Consider the following 20,949-nt stretch of genomic DNA (forward strand, 5'->3'; position numbering starts at 1 on the left):
TGACCCTAATCTTTACTCACATGGATGGGGGTAAGGAACAAATTTCTATTTCTCTCATTGAAACTGACTTATTAGTGATTTCATTTATTTATTCTATTTGGTTTTTATTGCTTGACTTGCAGATGTGTTGGAGCTGCTTTTAATGCTTTTTCTGAAGTATTAGAAAGAGAAAAAGTTCTTTCCCAGGAAAATGACAGCTGATCAATGAGGTACAGGAACTCAGAAACAATTTGAAATCTTCAGAGAGAAAATTGACAGCTGCTGAATTCAGAGAGATAGATTTGTGCAATGATATAGATGATTTACAAAATGATTTCCTACTCTGCTCTGACCTATGCACTGACTTGCAGGAAGAAGTTTCTCTTTTAAGGAATTCTGTTTTAAACCACAAAGATGAGCTTCTTCAGCTCGAAATGTTAAAGAATGATGCTCTGGAAAGGGCTAGACTTGCTACAATTAAGAGAGAAGATCTTAAAGAAAAATTAGCCAAGGTTTTTTCTTGGTCGAAAGGTGTTGAGAAAGAGAAAAGTGAACTCTTAGAGAAGCTTGAAAGGACTGAAAAATTAAATGCAAACTTGGAGTTGGCACATGATTATCATCATAAAGCCTTTAACTCAGTTTTGCAAGAAAAATCTGATTTGGAGTATCAGAATGATAATCTGGGATTGAGATTTTGTGAGGTTTCTGCGAAAAGAGATAATCTCAAGGTTTATTTAAATTTTATTTCTAAGGAAAAAGAAAATCTAGATGCTCTTTTGGATGACACTAAAGAATAAAACTTCTATGCTTGAAGACATGCAGTCAGAAAGGAAACAATTTGAACTAGAAAAGAAAAGAATTCATGATGAACATCAAGTTGGTTCTCAGTTCAGTTACCTCATCAATGGAGGAGGCAGGAGATAATCCAGCTTTCCTTGGATTCTGCAAGAACGTGGTAAAGGTCTGTTCTGATCAAATCTTTTCTAAAATTCTCAAAATTTATTCTCAAAATTTGCCCCAATGTGGATTTCAAGCTGCTGCCTCTAGAGTTTCTCCCGTCTAGAAAGTTTTTTGATCTCAGAAATTTAAAGCATCCAGATTCAAGTAGTTCTTCAGAAGATGCTAATGATGAGACTGCCAGTTCTGACAACAATTATTCTTCCAATGATGATGATGATGATGAGTCACCTCCGAAAGGTGATAAGAATGCTGCTACAGATAGCAGTCCACCTCCAAACCCAGATGTTTAAGAAAATATTTTCCTTTGTCTTTTTAACTTACCTTTTTGTTAACCTTTTGATACAATGGCTCTGACTTTGTTAATCTCTTTTTATGTCAATAGAACTTCCCTTTCTTTTCTTTTGCTCTCTGTGGCTTTAACAAAATAATATTTTGAAGAGAACCTTTGCAACATTGATCATAAACATGAAAAATGGCAGCAATCTTTGACCTGTTGCACATCTGGTCACACACTATACTTCTGACCACTTGTTCTACTTCTGATCCATTGCTATATCTTTGATCAGCTGCTGATGAAGTATTCTTAGGAAAGAGTAACTGATAAAATGTAATTAGAATCTTCAATATAACCTGTTTTGTGATAAATCTTGTTGATCAACTCCTCTGCCCTTGATCGGAAGGCTGCCTCGGAAGGCTAGCTACTTGAGCCTGACTTCAAAAAGTCGGGACCACCCTCGGAAGGAATGATCCATGATCAGCTTCGGAAAGTATGACTAGGCCTCGGAAGGCTGGCTACTTGAGCCTGACTTATGGAAAATCGGGACCACCCTCAGAAGGAATGATCCATGATCAGCTTCGGAAAGCATGACTAGGCCTCGGAAGGCTGACTACTTGAGCCTGACTTACAGAAAGTCAGGACCACCCTTGGAAGGAATAATCCGTGATCAGCTAGCATAATCAGGCCTCAGAAGGCTGGCTTACTAGAGCCTGACTTCGGAAAGCCGGGATCACCCTTAGAAGGAATGATCCTGGATCAGCGTTAGAAAGCATGATCAGAAAATTGGTTCAACGAAAAAGACCTTTTGCACAATTTGAAGAAGAATCTTTTGGTGACAACAGTTGATAGAAATAATTTCTTCAAGATACCAGAAAATTCTGCTCCCTTTCTACTGATAATACTTCTTGAGGTGAATTACATTCCATGGTCGCCTCAAACAACTTCCATAAACATCCTTGAGCCAATATGTATTTTTGTTCACAGTCTTTGTTACCACATATGGTCCTTCCCAGTTTGTAGAGAGTTTTCCACAGTTTCTCGGGTCTGATGCTGATTTTTTCCTCAAGACCAAATCTCCAACTTTAAAAGACTTAGGTCTGACACGAGTATTATAGACTTTATAGTATGTCACTGTTCTCCTCTGGTACTCTATATTTCGATACAGAGCTCTCTCCCTAACTTCATCCAAAAACTCTAGATTTACCCTCAATCCTTCTTAGTTAGTTACTGGATTGAACCTCTTTGATCTATCTGACCCAACCATTACCTCCACTGGAGCCAATGCCTCGGATCCATATGCCAACTTAAAAGGTGTTTCTCCCATTGGTGTTCTGACTGTAGTTCTATATCCCCATAACACATGAGGTAACTCATCAACCCACAGGCTGTTTGCCTCATCCAATCTTCTTTTAATTCCCTATAAGAGAGTTCTTTTAGTTATCTCGATCTGACCATTGCATTGAGGATATGCTACAGAAGAGTTTTTGCATTCGATGTGGTAATCTGCACAAAATTCCTTGAATCTTTCATAGTCAAACTAAGTTTCGTGATCTATCAATAAGACTTTTGGCAGACCATATTTGAAGATGACCTTATTTCTGAAAAACTTCTCAATTTGATTTGTTGTGGTTGTGGCCAAGGCTTCTACCTCCACCCATTTTGTAAAATAATCAATTGCAGCTACCACAAATTTTCTTCCTCCAGACGCAACAGGAAATGGACCAAGTAAATCCATTCCCCACATTGCAAATGGAATGGGATTGAGAATTGATGTCAGCTATTCCGCCAGTTGGTTTTGGATTGGAGCATGGATTTGATACTGATGGCATCTCCTTACATATTCAATTGCTTCAGCTTGCATCCATGGCCAATAGAATCCTTGCCTCATAATTTTATAGGCCAAAGCTTTCCCACCTAGATGACTTCCACAGATCCCTTCATGGACCTCCGCCAGAGCATATTGTGCATCAGATGGTCCCAAACACTTCAAAAGTGGCTCAAAAATTGTTCTTTTATATAATAGTTCATTCTTTAGAATAAATTTTGCAGCTCTTCTTTTCAAAGTTCTAGGCTTTTCTCTGTCTTCAAGGAGAATATCCTCTTTAAGATATTGTACAATAGAATTCATCCAGGACACCTCTGTATCAATTTCCATTATCTCTAGCTCTGAATATGTTGGAATATCCAGCTCCTCAATATATACAGCCTGTGGTAGGGAAGTAAATTTTGCGGATGCTAACTTCGCAAGAGAATCTGCCATTGTGTTTTGATTTCTGGATATTCTCATAATTGAGAATTGTGAAAACCACTTTTTACATTCTAACACCTTCTCAAGATAACTGATCATTCAATCATCTTTCGCTTCATATACTCCTGTGACTTGACTGACCACCATCTTAGAATCGCTTTTCACTTCAATGTTTTGCACACATAGGGATTTGGCTAGTTGTAATCCCGTAATGAGAGCTTCATACTCTGCTTCATTATTTGAAGCGTGGAAGTTAAATCGAAGAGCGTTCTAAATTACAAATCCGAACGGACTTTGTAAAATCACGCCTGCTCCTGATCCCTGAGAATGACTTGATCCGTCCACATGAAGAATCCATCTAGTAGATATTTCACTAGAATCTTTTTGCTCCTCTGGTGATGAAATACTTTCAGCAATAAAATCAGCTAAGCTTGTGCCTTTATCGCAGTTCTGGGCTTATAGTCTATATCATGTTCGTCAAATTCTACTGCCTATGATACCATTCTCCTGGCAAGATCAAGCTTATGTAATATTTTCTGTAAAGGCCAGTTAGTAAGAACAATAATTGGATGAGCCTGAAAATAGAACCTAAGCTTTCTGGCTGCTATTATCAAAGCTAAGGCCTGTTTTTCAAATTATGGATATCTAGACTTTGCATCTAACAATGTATGACTTACAAACTAGATAGGATTTTGGACAGTACCTTCTTCCCGGATTAATTTTGCACTCACTGCCGCTTTCGAAGAAGATAAATATATCTACAAGACTTCCCCTGGCTTCGGTCGAGATAGAACTGGCGGACTGGTCAGCCTCCTTTTTAATTCTTCAAACGAACTTTGACAGTCCTCTGACCATCTGAATTCGTTAAGTGCATTTAAATTTTTCAATGCCTTGAAGAATGGTGCACACTTATCCCCTGATTTGGATATGAATCTGCTCAATGCTGCAACTCTTCCTGTTAAACTTTGGATCTCCTTCATATTGCTGGGTGCTGACATCTTTAGAATGGCCTTGATTTTTTCTGGATTTGCCTCAATACCCCTTTGTGTGACCATATAACCCAGGAATTTACCAGATGAAACTCCAAATGCACACTTCTCAGGGTTAAGTCTCATTCCATTCCTTCTAAGTACATCAAAACATTCTTTTAGGTTAGTGAGATGATCATATCTGAATTGACTTTTTACAAGAAGATCATCAACATAAACCTCCATATTCCTTCCGATCTGATTACCAAACAGCTTATTCATTGCCCTCTGATATGTTGCTCCAGCATTTTTTAATCTAAAAGGCATAGCCTTGTAACAATAACTTTCTCGATTCGTCATGAATGCCGTGTGAGGTTGATCCACCTTCTTCATAAGAATTTGATTATAACCAGAATAAGCATCCATAAAACTCAACATTTGCTGACCTGATGTGGCATCAATCAACTGATCAATTCACGGCAAAGGATAACAATCCTTGGGACAGGCCTTGTTCAAATCAGTATAATCCACACACATTATCCACTTACCATTATGCTTCTTCACCATTACGACATTTGCCAACCATTTGGGACATTCAATCTGCTCAATAAATTTTAACTTTCTGAGCTTTTCTACTTCGACTTTGATCGCCTCATGTTTTTCTAATGAGAAATTCGTCCGTCTTTGTTTTATTGGTTTACCAGTATTGTCTATCTAGAGACAGTGTTCTGCTACCTCCCTGCTCAAACCTGGCATATCTTGTGCTGATCAGGCAAAGACATCTGCATTTAGTTGAAGAAATTCTTTCAACAGGTCCTTGTCTTGATTGGTCTGATCAGCCCCAATCATGGTTCCCCTGTTTGGATTTTTGAGATCAAAAGAAATTTTTTCTAGCTTCTCCATTGGTTCTCCTCTCTGAATTTTTTTCTTCATCCCTATTATCCATAACCTCAACAGTAAGGGCAAGAGCTTTACCTTGTGATTTAGAATCTTTCAAGAAAGTTGTATAGCTTTGCCTCGAGGTTCTCTGATCAGATTTGCATTCTCCAATGCCTCCTTCAGTTGGGAATTTCACTTTTAAATGCCTCGTTGAAACCACAGCTCTAATAGAATTCAGAGTTGGCCTTCCCAGAATTATATTGTAAGTTGACAGATTCTTTATCAACAAAAATTTAGTAATTGTTGTTACTATTTGTGGATGTGTTCCCAATGTAATTGTTAACTCCACAGTTCCTTCTACCGAAGTAGATTCTCCAGAAAATTCAAATAATCTTGTTCCACAAGGTTTTATCTTGACAGTATCCATCTTCAACCATTGAAAGGCTTCGTATGAATATCTTTGTTTGCCACCTCAATGACTACGACGATGGCATCATCATGTGGCTCTTGAATTCCATCCATCTCCTCCTCTATGAATACTATTTCCTTCATCTTCTTAATTCTTCTAGGAATAACATGAGATTCAACAGCATTGATATACCTGGCATGAGCCTTAGACTTTGAAATTGAGTTCAAATCTAAACTCCCCAAGATGGTCATGACAGGAGACTGCTTCTGCTGAACTCACTGGTTTTCCTAATGTTTAGCATTTTCATCTGGAGAACTAGATTGAAATTCTCTCTTCGCCTGGTCCTCCCTCACTGGTGTTTGGTTATTCCATCTTCTCAGCTGATCAGCAACATTTCTCTGATGATCTCTGTGATACCTGCAAAATCTGTTTGGATTCTGCTCATCCGCCTTTGCTATCATCGGTGCTGGCCATTTTACAAATCCCTGATGTTAAATTCGCATCATAATTTCTGATCTTCTAGTATTGAGGAGTATAATTTTCCAGAAATGATCTCGGAACATCCCTTCTAATTTGACGATCAGGACCATTCCTCGGATAATTTCTGTTGTTTCTTCGATCTCTCTGATCAGACCTCATGACTCCATCTTCCCTCTTTTTGCTTCCATCACCATCAGTCTCCTTACTTGCCTGAAGGATATCTTTCATGTTAGCATATTGATTACACCGGGTTGTCAATTCTGCAATGTTCGCCGGTTTGTTCTTGATCAGAAATTCTAACAAATGATCGTCTATCAAACCTCTGAACATAGCATCATAAGCTACTGCTTCATTCAAGTTCTTTATCTGAATTGATTCTTGATTGAATCTCTTCATATAACTTCGAACTGACTCTCCTGACTTCTAGCAAATTGCAGCCAGATTATCCACTGTTTTGCTACTTTTCATGCTACTTTGGCATCTTGACAAGAATACTTTTGTCAAATCTCTGAAATTTCTAATGGAATGCGGTAACAGACTGAAGAACCAAGTTGTTGCAAGACCTTTCAATGATGATGGGAAGGATTGACACTTTAAAACATTATAATTACCTGCCAACATCATAACAGAATTGAATTGAGCCAGGTGTTCCAGCAGATTTGAGCTTCCATCATACATTGTGAACACCGGAAGTTTAAAATTATGCGGCAATGGTGCTGACATGATATCTTTAGAAAATGGATTTTGATTCATCGTTTCTTCCACTTTTTCTCCATTGTCCTTGTTCATCAATCATTGAATTTGATCGTCTAGGATACAAAATCTTTTACTAATTTTAGATCCATGAACTTCAGATCTGCTACCTTCCGATCTCCTTGCTTCTCTCTTATCTCTTCAATCTCCAAGACTTTTACTCTTTTTACTTTGAATGTGGCTTAATCGATCATCCTTAGATGATCCTTGATCTTCAGATTCCAGAGGAATGCAATTTGGATCTGCACTTTCTCCTGATCCCTCCCTGAGAATTGATCTCCTTTGGCTTTCTCTTGACCTCTGGATCTGAGGATTCGGTACAGAAATCGCCTCAGCTCTTCCTTCTGGTTGAATTCCGACTTGCTTGATGAACGACCTCATCAGACTTTGCGTTTCAAGTATTTGATGTTGCATACTTTCAAATCATTTAGTGATTTGATTCGGATCTAGTTCCAAATGAGAAGCAACCAGTGTATCTGCGAGTTGTTTCTCCTGTCTTTCGAAAATCTCAGCAGGATGAGGTGAGCGATCTTCCATCATTCTTTGCTTTTGCCGAGTCTGCATTGTTGGAATTTGCAGTGTTGGAACCGTTTCTCTTGACTTCTTTTCGGATTAGCTCTCCTCGGTTCCCTCTGGCTTACTTCTGCCATTCCACTAGTAATATCTCCTCTCACTTAGGTGATTGAGCCATGACTTTTGTTCTGAACTTGTCCAAGTTGATTTCCCACAGACGGCGCCAAAATGTTGGTGCTAAATTTGCCAATAGCTTTGAACCACAATCTTCACACCAAGGTCTTCAGATCTAGATCGATCTGATTTGTTTGATTCCACTGCTAGTCTCTCGTTCACTGGAAAATGAAATACCGGTTAGAAACGGAGCCGATCATCTTGATCGACGTCGCGTCTGCGACGGTCTAGTTAGATTTATGAAGATAGTTCTTCAGAGCTCGAATGAGCTTCTGAGGTGCTCTAATGGAGTAAAATCAAGAAAGAATCCAGTGTTTGAATTGATCTGAGAGACTTACCTTTGTCGAGTTCTTTGCTCCTTTTTATATAGGTTTCCCGCTTGTTGTGTTTTCAACCGTGACCGTCGGATTGTAGTTTATGACTAGATGGCTATGATTAGCCTTTCTTCGTATATCTTGAGCGGACCCATAGATTACTTTGTTTAAACAATTGAACCCAATCGCATTGTCTTTGAACCGGAGTGAACCGGCTTGAACCGAGACTAGGATATTTTAGTCACAACAGGATGGGAATAGTTATTGTTCTTACTGAGTTCTCCAGAACTCATTCCTTTATTTGTATATGTCTTATTAGCCTGCGCAGATGGAGGAAATGTGTTGGAAGATGGATTGGTTTCCTATGAAGGAACCTTCCCGTATGAAGAAGATGTGGCACCGACAGTGGGAAATGGAGATAGCCTGTGCGGGAGCTCCTGCAACTGCATGGAATGCGCTTATCGCACCCATTGATGGGCGGAGGAGACAAGTTGCCAAACAGTTTGCTCACCGTATGGAGGAGAATTGGAGAACCCCTCATCTTGATAAACTTGAGTCTAAGTTTTTAGCTTTAGAAAAAGAAACCGGAAAGAAACTTATTTAAATTTTTTGAATTGCTTCCACTGAACTCGCATTCTTTTGATTTATTATTCTTTCATTGATTATTTTATTGGAGTATTTGGACTCCTATAATCCTTTAATTCATTAATTGAACTATTCTTGCTCTTGATTGTCTTTATTTGTATTTATTATTGTTGATAGACTAAAACTGTGGATCCTGTGACGGATCACTCCCATGGGTTGTTAGGCGAGTAACCGAGACCGGCGGGTGGGGTGTGACACATTTACAAAACGGAGAACCCAAGATTCCGGGAAGGCTGAGGGAGAGTGATTTGAGACCCACCCAAAGGAGAATGGTGCTATGACTTAAAGCGTCTTTGCCAATAGAGATCAGCATACATATATAGAGTTAGAAGCATACTTGCATTTATTGTTTCATATTATTGCATTTATGTTTGCTTTGGATTGTGTGTGAAGATGTTTATTGGAATTGGATACTTGCTAAGTTCTTTTTTAGCTTACCCTTCGGGGGACTTGTTTTTAGATAACTTTGTAGGTTCGGAAGAGAACCCGTGCCACAGTACGGAGGACCCTTCCTCATATGGTGCAGCTCCGGAAGTCTCTGGAGAAGGTTATGATCAGTGGGGCAGCCAGCTCATAGGTTTGGACTGCGTTGATGGCTCCTATTGACAGTAGCCGACACTGTCTTATTCACCGATAGGATCGTGAGCTTGATGCTAACTTGAAGTTACAAAGCACAACCCTAAGGTGAAGAAGATGACGATTGAAGAAGAAGAAGAGCCAATGGAAGATGTTGAATAGATATCTCTTATTCTAGACTTTTACTTTTATTTGTAATAGTTAGATCTTGCTTTAGATTTCGATCTACCTTCCGCATATGTCTCTGGAGTATATTCCGCTATATTCTACAGTTTCTTTTGATGGTTATCTTGTTATTTCCGCACTCTAATATTCTTTTGTGATCCTTCTGAGATCCTTTCTTGACTTTTATTAATAAATTACTTGAATACAATGATTTGTTCTTGCTTTTGATTATGTTATTGTGCTAAGTGGATATGATTGTTCCTTAATTTGATCTTCGGGGCTGTGGATCACACACTTGGGTATTCTAGATAGGGTACTGGCTAGGTGGATGTGACAGTATGATAATGATATAACATAACTTGCCCCATTTGGCACATGGTGATGTAATACAATGAGGTAAATGTACTTTTTTCTAGCACAAAAAAGAAGTATTTTTTTTAGGTAACAGAGGTAAATATATTTGTACCATACCAAATACCATCATATAAGATTGACACCCTTATGAGACATGTTTGTGAAATTAAAAGTAACCGCAAGAGCACGGTATCGTGTAGCTAATGGGTCGATCTCAAGGAGATATGCCACATTAGAATTAACTTCTTAATGATAATGCGAGAGTGCAATGATTCAAATTTGTTAATCACTTAATTAAACTAAACAAACGATCCTAATCCATACATCTAATGTAATCGAATTGAGACGAAAAATAAAGCAAACATAACCAACGCATAATTAATAAAGGCAGAAAAAAATGCAAATAGTAAATAAATAAATAAAAATAAAAGGAAAGTGGTCCGAGTGTCAGCTTTGGATCTAGGGAAGGGGAATATAATTATAATGACTTTGACCATGGACCCTTTGTTGTAGCTTACAGTCCACCTGTAATATCCAGCCCTATTCTAACCTTGACCCTGACCCGGATCCACTGTTGTATTCAGACCCGAAGCGGTGGAAGAAGATATTTATGGACCATTTGATTGATGATCATGATTAGGAGACTGAGCCCATGGACATTGACAATGATACCCCTTGCTTAAATGCATTGTCAGTGTTTAAGGAAAGTCTGCGCATCGGAGAAGATTAATATAGTTGATGTACCAAATGACCTCCTGTGCACAATCCGAAGGTATTGCCCGAAACTAGACTTCTTGATTGAATTGTAGAAGAAAACCTCACTCAAATTGACCTTGTGTAGCCTTTCAAATCCCTACTTGAAGTTGTTGTTCTAAACCTTAGTCTTCTGCTGGAAATATTTTGGTCGATCCTTTTGGTTGATACCATCGACCAAAATATCCCAATTGGCCAAGTTAATGATTCCATGGAATATTCCTTTTCTATTTATTATAACCTCGAGCCTTGAGCCCTATTGCAATCATTTTCTCACCTAAAAACGTGGGGAGAGCTTCCTAAAGCAGCTCCTTGGCTAATGTGAAGGGCACCTCATCAAAAACTCTTTGTTTATCATTGATTCTTGTCTTCATCTTCCACACTAAGGTATGAATCATCATTCCACTCTCTACCCTACCGTTTTCTACTCTTTTCTACTGCAACCTTGCAACCACCACTCCAAGTGTCTACTCATGTTCAATCCATGATTTCCTTAACTATTCATTGATGCTATGCTTCTATCTCATGCCTAGCATATGTATTCTATGATTTATCTATTAACATCATGCCATTTGGTACCAAACTGAGTTATAGAATGTATTATGTTCATGTTTAACATTGCCATATGATTCCAATCGAATTTCTATTAGTTCCTCTAACTATTACATACCATTCCTCATCAATGCAATCAATTCCAACTCATGCCATGATGTTTATCACTTTAACTTGATAGCTCAAATTGGGGCTTTTTGTTTAGACCATTGGATTGGGTAAATTTCTTGATTTATAGTGTCCTACTACTATTGTTAAGTATGCCTCCAAGTTTCAGATTGATCCAAACACCGGAAAACTCATTTCGGATGAAAACCCCCAAAATCCACATTTCTGTCTCGAAGGAAATTTTGGTCGATACCATCCACCATCGACCAAAACGTTGTCAGACAGCAACCTTGGCCAATTTTGATCCAATTAACATCCGATCTTCCCGACTTCTTTTCTAACTTATTATTGATGTTTGTTTAGGGCCTTAACAATTCTATTGGACTATTCTTGGTATTCTCAATTCATCATCAATTCATCCAAGGTAAGGATGGTTATCTCCATAAACATATAAGTCATCAAATATTGAATTGTGTTTTATTTAAAGAATGAAATCTCTTGATTTTATTTCAATCATTATAAGACTGTTACATATGTGTTAGAACAGTAGCATTTAAATCTTTATACTCTTGTTGTGTTACTTTATCATTTTGATTTGCTTATGTTTATAATGATTCGTTCCAATATCATGATTTGATTACTATTATGGATATGCATTGGATGCATGAGAAATGATGAGATTGAATATGTGATTGCTTACGTATGACTTGGGATTGGGGGGTGTCCTACTGACACTTCTGTCCTTGGGCATCGGAGGGAATAGTATGGGATGTTCTCCGATGGTGCCTATCGACACTCTCCCGGGTTATTGGATGACATACATAGGACTGTCTAGTTGGGTGGCTAGGTTTATCCTTGTCGTGTCAAACCCGAATCGGAAAGGCATTGAGACCGAAAAACCCGTGGTAGTGTATGGTTGGATGGGCGCTCTAGGCCGGTAACCCATCCGGTAGGGGACATAAACCATGCTACGGATACCTGAAAGGGGCCATTTATTGGTAGAGTTGCATATGGATAGACTTGGGCTCACAGGCGCTCAAGACCGGTAACCAATCCGTGAGAGGACGTGAGAGCTTCCCTTTTACTATATGTGGATGACCAATAGGGTTGATGAGTCCGAAATCCGGGATTTCGCTGACTCTAGTGTGAAGGATACCGGAAAGGATCGCCGGGGGCGAGGAATGGACGTATCTGAATCTGACTTGACCGACTGAGTAGATGACTTGCATTGGGCTAGGCTTTACTGTGACATGCGCCAAGATTTGACCAAATGGTGATGTGAGAGAGCGGTGACCGATCCCCTTACCACGGTTTTTTTGATGACTTTACCGATCTTCCCCGGGCATTCCCAAGATATGGAAATGGGAGTGTGACTGACGACCCAGAGAAGTACGGTGCTATGACTTAAAGCATGTCTACCCTAGAGACTAGCATTCATAGAGTTAGACTCATATTTGCATCATATGTTCCATATCGCATTGCATTATAATATGTTCTGAATGTGTATGATTTCTAATTATGGAATAACTTCCTTGCTGAGTTCTTCGAACTCATTCCTTTTATGCAAATGTTCTTAGATTATCTTACAGGTACCGAGGACTACGATGGCACCTCCCTTGAGGCGGACTATGATTCCACATACTACCCTCCGGGTAGTGGCGTCGGCAAGGATCCGTATATTGGAGCCAAGGAGGATTACCATCCGCACCAGGGTTAGCTCCACAGTTGTGCGGGAGCGGCAGCGTTGGGTTTACTTCATCCGTACTGTTGAGGAGATTACTATTAGTATAGAAGAAACCCTAGCGTAGTGCCCCATTTCCCCGATGTGTTTATGGAGTATACGGGCCTGTAATTAACATGTATTTGGATTCTTCTGGTGATGCCTGGACATGTACTTAACTACTTTTACTTTCCGCTGCTCTGAGAGGGTGGCTACCACACCTTCTCTCACTGATATGATTTTGACCACATTCTGATATTATCTATCTTCCACACTCTGATATATATTTAATCCTATCTTATACATATTGTTTAGTATTAATTGTTTTTACCATTGATTATTACTGTTCATGATTTTGTTACCGTGTATGTGGGAGGCATGGACCTCAGATCATTGATCCTTGGACTGTGGATCACATCCCAGGTATTCCAAATCAGGTACCGGCTTGGTGGATGTGACAGATTGGTATCAGAGCCCAAGATCAAGTGGAACCTCGACCACAGAAACGATGATGGAACATTCCGAGTCACAGATCTGAAAGTGACTTAAGTGCTCTTAGAAGTGAATAATAGATAACCTGGACTGGAAACCAAAATATTGAAACATAATTTGTCTCATGAATAAGACACAATAATATAGACAAAATAACTGAACTTCATTGATCTCATAGGAGAATTTTACAAGTTTGAAAAAGGAAATACATCCATGATGACATAAAAGAAAATTCCTAGTACTGTCTATGTAGGTGAGTGACTCCTGCGATCTGTCTAATCCCTCCTAGATCTGAACTCCTCCTCCAGTCGTGCAAACCTCTCATTGAGGGTGCACATGTGTAATTCCATCCTCTCCTGCCGAGCCTCGATCCTCTCAAGAATAGAGTAAATCGATGACTGATGAGAAGCCACATCTGGAGCCTCAGAAGTCGTGTGTGATGGACCTCCGACCTCAGTAAATCGTGGAGCGGGAACCTCCTCATGTCTCGGAGCCTCATCATGACCCTGATCATCATGCTCACCACCATCATCACCATCAGTACTATCATCTTTTGAGTCATCATCTCCTGATGCATCATCGATATCATCCTCATCCTCTGATCTAACTGCATCATGGAGCCCCATCTTCCTGATCAACCATGTACCAATGGGCTCACCTAAATCTCGACCCTGAATCATAGGTGTATGCTCCAAGTCCACATCAAAGTACTCAAAGATACGAGTCAAGAGTCGGCCAAAAGCCAAGTTCCTATCCGCAGGAAACTCGATCCGATCAATCATGACATTTTGCATGATGTATGCTAAATCGATTTGTACTCCAGTATACATACTATAAATGACCAGTGCCTCCATCGCCGACACTTTGCTATGGTGCCCTGCCTTTGGAAGGATGTTTCGCCCAATGATGCTAGCGATAACTCTAGCTGAAGGACGCATCGCGGTACCACACCGGGGCATATAGCAGTCAATGTCATCCCATAGAGTCATGCATACCTCGTGATACCTGTGCCGGGAATCCACCAACGGGAACTCGTATGATCGGTATATCTAAGATGCGAGCCAGTGTCCTCGTAGTGAAACTGATCTCCCTGCCTCCGACCATGGAATCCATGACAATCCTAGAACCATCCCTCGGATCATCCTCTATACGGTAAGTCAAATTACTATAGAAGTATCTGATAAGATCTAGATAGACTGGCTATGCCATAGTGTATAAGTGAAGCCAATCCATAGCCTCTAATTTCTCTCGGATGCGAAATACCTCTAAATCATCCACATCCACCAATCGTCCGTGCTCGATCGGTATATCATGGAAATAATGCTCATGTAGAAACTCCGCCATAGGAGTAGTGAAATGCTCCTCGTCTATGACCTCAGCCCGGGGAACAAGTCCTCTACCCCTATCCACTCGTCTCCCTCCTCTAGGCATAGTGGATGTGTTGAAACAAGGAAAGAAACTCATTTGGATTAGTCCCAGTGTGTGATTGTTAATGAAGGGCATTTTCATGAATTTTCAGAAAATTTCGATTTTGGTGAAATTTTGATTTGATCTTTCTAACATATGCATAAGACCTATACAAACATGCTAGAATACTTCCTTTGGTGAAAATTCATCTTTTTGACATATTTAAAGTGAAAATTCAGCAAGGAGGAGAGAGAGAAATCCCTCTTTGGGCTTGCATTTGTGATTTTTGAAAAATGGGGATTTGACCGAATGGAGAGTGGGAACACTTTCCCCATAGTAGATCAGTGTTGTAGAAATTTGTTTCATGTCAAAATTCCTTTTGGTTTGAAAATGAGACAAGTTTTTGTAAAGTTGGGTTTTTGTGAAATGAATAATGTTTTGGTAACCAAAATAGATGCAATCTTGTGTTTGGAACTTAATCTTACTTGAAAAGTTATGAAAACATGTTTCTAATCATTTATATGCATGATTCTAACCATTAGCTACAAGTATTATTCAGTTTTATTGAAGAACACAACAATGGTGAATGAAGTTTACAAGAAAAGAGAAAAAGAAAGAGAACCTACTTGTGTTGATGATCAAGTGAGATTATCAAGAATGGTTGAAGCCTTGAATCAAGTCCTAGCACCTTTGAAAACCCTAGAAAATCGCTTTCTCCAGAGCTAAACTCGAAATGGTTGAATGAGAAATGAAAATGAAATGAGAAGTGGGTTAAATCTGATTTTCGCGCAGAATTAATTTTGGTCTATCCTTTTGGTCGATACCATCGACCAAGAAGCATCGACCAAAATTTATCATTTTTCTACCTTGGGTTATTTTTGGGAATTTTTGATTCTTTGACTTATTTCCTTTGGATTTTGATCAATGCTGATTTATTTGACTATTATATTGATAATTCTAACCATGATTTGGTTATCCTATTCGTTGGTCAAGTTGTCTTTGTCAAATTTGAAATTTTGGTATCCTTATCTTTGATCCTTGCAGAATTGTCTTACTTAGAAATCGTTTCGTCGGATCCGGAAGCAACGGAAACGAAGAAACCCCTGTTGGGGGCTCTGATCAGCAGACACAGGAAGATAGCCACACCACGAATGGCATTCCTGGTGCCCCGGATATCGGAAGCTTTAAAGATATCGCCAGCGTCATGACCAACATGATGCAACAGCAGGCTGCCCAATTTAATCAAATGATGACTAGTTTTGCTACCCTTCACAATGAGAACCGTGCAGGAGTTGGAACTTCTGAAGCCGCAGCCCCTCTTGTGGAAAGATTTGGTTTGAAAGTGGTCCCTAAGGGTTCGGATTGCATTCTCTATGCCATGACTACAAGATCCTCCCTTAGAAATAGAATTGTTGCCTTGCAAAGTTCTGATCTAGAGTTGAAAGAGAAGATTGATAAAATTGCCTCGAATTCAGAAATGGACCCTGCTTTTAGTACATCTATGGATGGTACCTTATTGTTTAGAGGTAGACTCTGTGTGCCCGCTGTTGATGAAATCAAGAAGGAAATATTGAAAGAAGCACACCAGTCCATCTTTACAGTACACCCTGGAAGTACCAAAATGTACAAGGACTTAAGGGAACATTTTTGGTGGAATGGTTTGAAAGCAGAAGTTGAAGACTTTGTTGCCAGGTGTGAAACTTGCCAACGTGTGAAAGCAATTCGTCAACCCCCACCTGGATTACATCAGCCCCTTCCTATTCCTAGTTGGAAGTGGGAAGATATCTCAATGGACTTCGTGACTAGCTTGCCGCGGACGAGTAAGGGAAATGACACTGTGTGGGTGATTGTTGATAGGTTGACCAAATCAGCCCATCTTATTCCTATGAAGATCACTTACACCTTGGATAAGCTAGCTAGACTTTATGTGGACAATGTAGTTCATCTACACGGAGTGCCAGTGAGTATTGTTTCTAACCGTGATCCTAGGTTCACCTCAAGGTTTTGGAATGGTCTGCAGAAAGCCTTGGGAACCCAATTGAATCTGAGTACAGCTCATCACCCACAGTCTGATGGACAATCTGAGCGGACAATTCATATTCTTGAAGACATGCTTAGGTCTTGTGTGGTTGACATGGGTGGAAATTGGGATCAACACTTAGCCTTAGTTGAGTTTGCCTATAACAACAGTTATCAAGCGACAATAGGCATGGCTCCGTTTAAGGCTTTGTATGGTAACACTTGTAGAACGCCTTTGTATTGGACTGAGACTAGTGAAAGAAAAGTCTTAGGTCCAGAGATGATTGAAGCTACAAGTGATATGGTTGACATGATTAGGGAAAGAATTAGGTCTGCTCAATCTAAACAGAAGTCGTATCCCAACAAGAGAAGAACCGACTTAGAATTTCCAATTGGAGAGAAAGTTTTCCTTAAAGTATCACCTATGAAAGGGGTGACGAGATTCAATGTGAAAGGAAAGCTTAGCCCCCGCTTCATTGGACCTTTTGAGATTTTGGAAAGGGTTGGACCTGTAGCATACCGCTTGGCCTTGCCTCCATCACTTGCTGGAGTTCACAATGTGTTCCATGTTTCAATGCTTCAGAAATACATAGAAAACCCAGAGCACATACTACAGCAAGCACCCGAAGGACTTAGTGCCAATCTTTCTTACGATGAAGGACCAGTCGAGATCCTAGATAGAAAGGACAAGCAGTTGCGGAATCGCACCATCCCTCTGGTGAAGATTTGATGGAAAAACCATACCCCTGAAGAAGCTTCATGGGAGAAAGAAGAAGACATGAAGGATAAGTTTCCTCATCTTTTTGGAAGCACAGGTACGCTTTCAATTTCGAGGACGAAATTTCTTTTAAGGGGGGGAGAATGTAATATTCAGCCCTATTCTAACCTTGACCCTGACCCGGATCCACTGTTGTATTCAGGTCCGAAGACCCGAAGCGGTGGAAGAAGAGATTTATGGACCATTCTGATTGATGATCATAATTCGTAGACTGAGCCCATGGACATTAACAATGATACCCCTTGCTTAAATGCATTGTGATATGGAGAAAATATGATCGAACCGGGTTCGTACTTGGTTTGATCCTCGACTCCGGTCAAGACAGAAGGAATCGACTCGCTCCCGAGCAAACCGAATCCTTAAGATGGCTTGCTGAGGAAGAAAACTTATTCAGCTACAAGCACGCCCTAATCCAACTTATGGATTAGGTTAACTACCCTAATGATGGCAGACTCAAAATGACGGCTGCGGCTAATCATTATCGAAGGGATAATCATCACATAACCTAGAGGTTATCTCAGGAGTCCTCTACTAGTCCAAACTAGTAGAAGTCTATTGCTCAACGGATCTAACTGTTAAGATCCAACGACTACCCGAAGAAGGCTCAAGTGCATCCAACGAAGGAGATTCGAAGGTACACTCTATATAAACCTCACTACCATACAAGGTGAGGGACTGAGATTCATATACACACTGGTAGACGTAAACTATCAGGGGCTCACGATCTAGATCACCTTTCCCATTTTTTCATTCCTTAGCTCTATGCTTCTAGCAGAGCCGTTTGTGATTAAGTTCATCAACTGACTTAGCCTTCGGAGGTGGACTCCCGACCCCCGCGGTCGGGCCACATCTGACGCTTTCGTTTTGCAGGTCATCACGAGAAGATCTAAGGGCTAAGCATATTTTGGACACATCATTTGGCGTCGTCTGTGGGAAAGACTTGTAAAGCCATGGTGACTAGATCGGCAGCAGCCGCTGCACAGCGCGATTCCGGTGTTCAGATCCCTGGAGTGAATAATCCAGATGTTCCCCAAGGAAGCCAAAATCCTATCGAAGTGGATGGCGGTCAGGGAGGACGTAATCCTCCTGATACATTCCAAGATCAATTGAATCAGGTAAAGATTCAACTCTTGGAGGTGAGCCAAGCACTCCGCATGCTCACCAGACGAGTGGTGTTACCACAAGAACCTGATCATCGCGATTCAGGGAGGCGCGCGTTACCACGTGATCAACCACGTGATCAAAGATTGGCTGAAGACCAGAATATCGGTCAGAACTTTCGTGAAGGTGGCCGAGGACCTAGACAAGTTGACGATCAACCTAGGCGAGGCGATCGGTTTGACAGACCGCAGGAAAGTACAACCGATTCAAATTCAAGGTTGGACACAGGGGTGAGAACTCACTCACCAACGGTCAGAAGAACCGGTTGTGATGATCGAGCAGTTCGCGACGAGCGGAATGTTCGTGATGGACGGGCTGTTCGTGATGATCGAATAGCTCGCAAGGATCGTGTTAATCGAGGTCATGATCATATCGATGAAGATCACCCGACCCAGATTTGTCAGGAATTGGCCAACATCAATCAGAAGTTAGGGCAGTTGGCTAAGGGAAGGATAACTGAGGATATTTACTCAGTCATTTGGAAGACCCCCTTTGCCGAGCCAATTGCGGGATATCAGTTCCCTCATAACTTCCGTTTGCCTACCTTTTCTACATTCGATGGCTCCGGAGATCCAACGGCCCACATTGGCTATTATCAGCAGACCATGGCAGTTTCAGGTAATTCTGATGAAATTTTATGCAGGGTTTTTGGTTGATCTTTAATCGAGCAAGACACAAAGTGGTTTTCAAACCTCCCTCTCGGGAAGGATCGTAAACTTTGATGAATTGGCGCGCAAATTCATAGGGCTATTCCAGAGTGGAATACAGGTCAAGAAAACAGAAGAAACCTTGTTTACTGTCAGACAAGGAAAAACCGAATCGATCAGAGAGTTTTTGAAAAGATTCAACAAAGTAACAATGGAGATAGAAAATTTGGATGAGCAAGTAGCCAAAACTGCTCTATTCACTGGACTCACTAACCATAAACTCCTAGAGTTATTACTACAGGATATGCCTGCAACTTATGCTGAGTTGGTACAGAGATGCCAGAAGCAAGCCGAAGTCATGGAGATCCTAGATGCGCGCCAAGGAGATAACAAAGTCTCCAATAAGGAACAGAAGGCTCCTGAGCAGAAGCAGAAGCCAAAGAAAAATGTCCGCGATCGGGTTGGAAAATCTCAGGCTTGGCGCCAGAGGTCTCCCGGTAAAAGTGAGTATACTCCATTGAATGCTCCTCGGGCTAATATTTTGAATATCATCAAGAGGCGAAATATTTTGAAGTGGCCACCTAAAATTCCTTTGAAGCCTGGAGAGCAGCATGATCGAGAAAAGTATTGCCGATTCCACAAGGACTATGGTCATTATACAAATGACTGTCGTCATCTGAAAGCAGATATTGAGAGATTAATATCTCAGGGACACTTGTCCAATTTTGTTAGCAGAAGAAGGGAGGAGCCACGTGAGCCACGCGCGGCTGCCCCTAAAAGGGATCGTTCGGTTAGTTCAGAACGATCAAGGGAGGCTCCGAAGTCTAAGAGGGGCAAGGAGGTAATTGAAGCTACTCGGTCACCGATCCTTACCATTTTCGGAGGACCAGAGCCCGAATCACTCCGAAGTTTGAAGACAAAATCCAAATTTGTCGGAACCGGAGAGACGTAGAAGCGGAAGAAGCCGAACGGTGAAGATTCTATCACCTTTGGCGAGGAGGATGAAAGAGGCGTTTGTTTACCTCATGATGATGCCATAGTCATCAAGGTAGAGATTGCACGCCGAGAAGGGCATAGAGTTTTGCTTGATACAGGGTCTGCAGCTGACCTAATTTCTTATGAAGTGTATCAAAAACTGAATGTGGATGAGGACTTGATGGAGCCTTCATCCACGCATCTATATGGTTTTGCGGGGTCATCTACGGTGGCGGAAGGATCTGTCCAGTTGGACTTATCTATTGGAAGTTTTCCTAAGGAAACAACCGTCCGAATCAATTTTTTGGTGGTTCGGGAACTGCCAGCTTATAATGTTATCCTCGGGCGACCATCTTTATCCAAGATAGGTGCTATTGTTTCAACAAAACACCTGAAGATAAAATTCCCGACTGATATGGGAATCGGTCAAGTTTCCTCTGACCAGAGGATCTCTCAGCAATGTTACGTTGCCTATTTAAAAGACAAGGAGGGCCCGAGGAAGGTGACTGCCCTACCTATAGAAGTTCGAGACGATCGGGAAGAAGCAGAAATGCAAAGGCCCGAACCAGTGGAGAAGCCGGAGCAAATCCAACTATGTACCGAGGATAAGAAGAAGATTACTTATATCGGTCTGAGCAGCTGG

Source organism: Hakea prostrata, chromosome 3 (genome assembly GCF_041222555.1).
Source record: "Hakea prostrata isolate BN-2017 chromosome 3, UWA_Hpros_2, whole genome shotgun sequence".
NCBI classification, from domain to species: Eukaryota; Viridiplantae; Streptophyta; class Magnoliopsida; order Proteales; family Proteaceae; genus Hakea; species Hakea prostrata.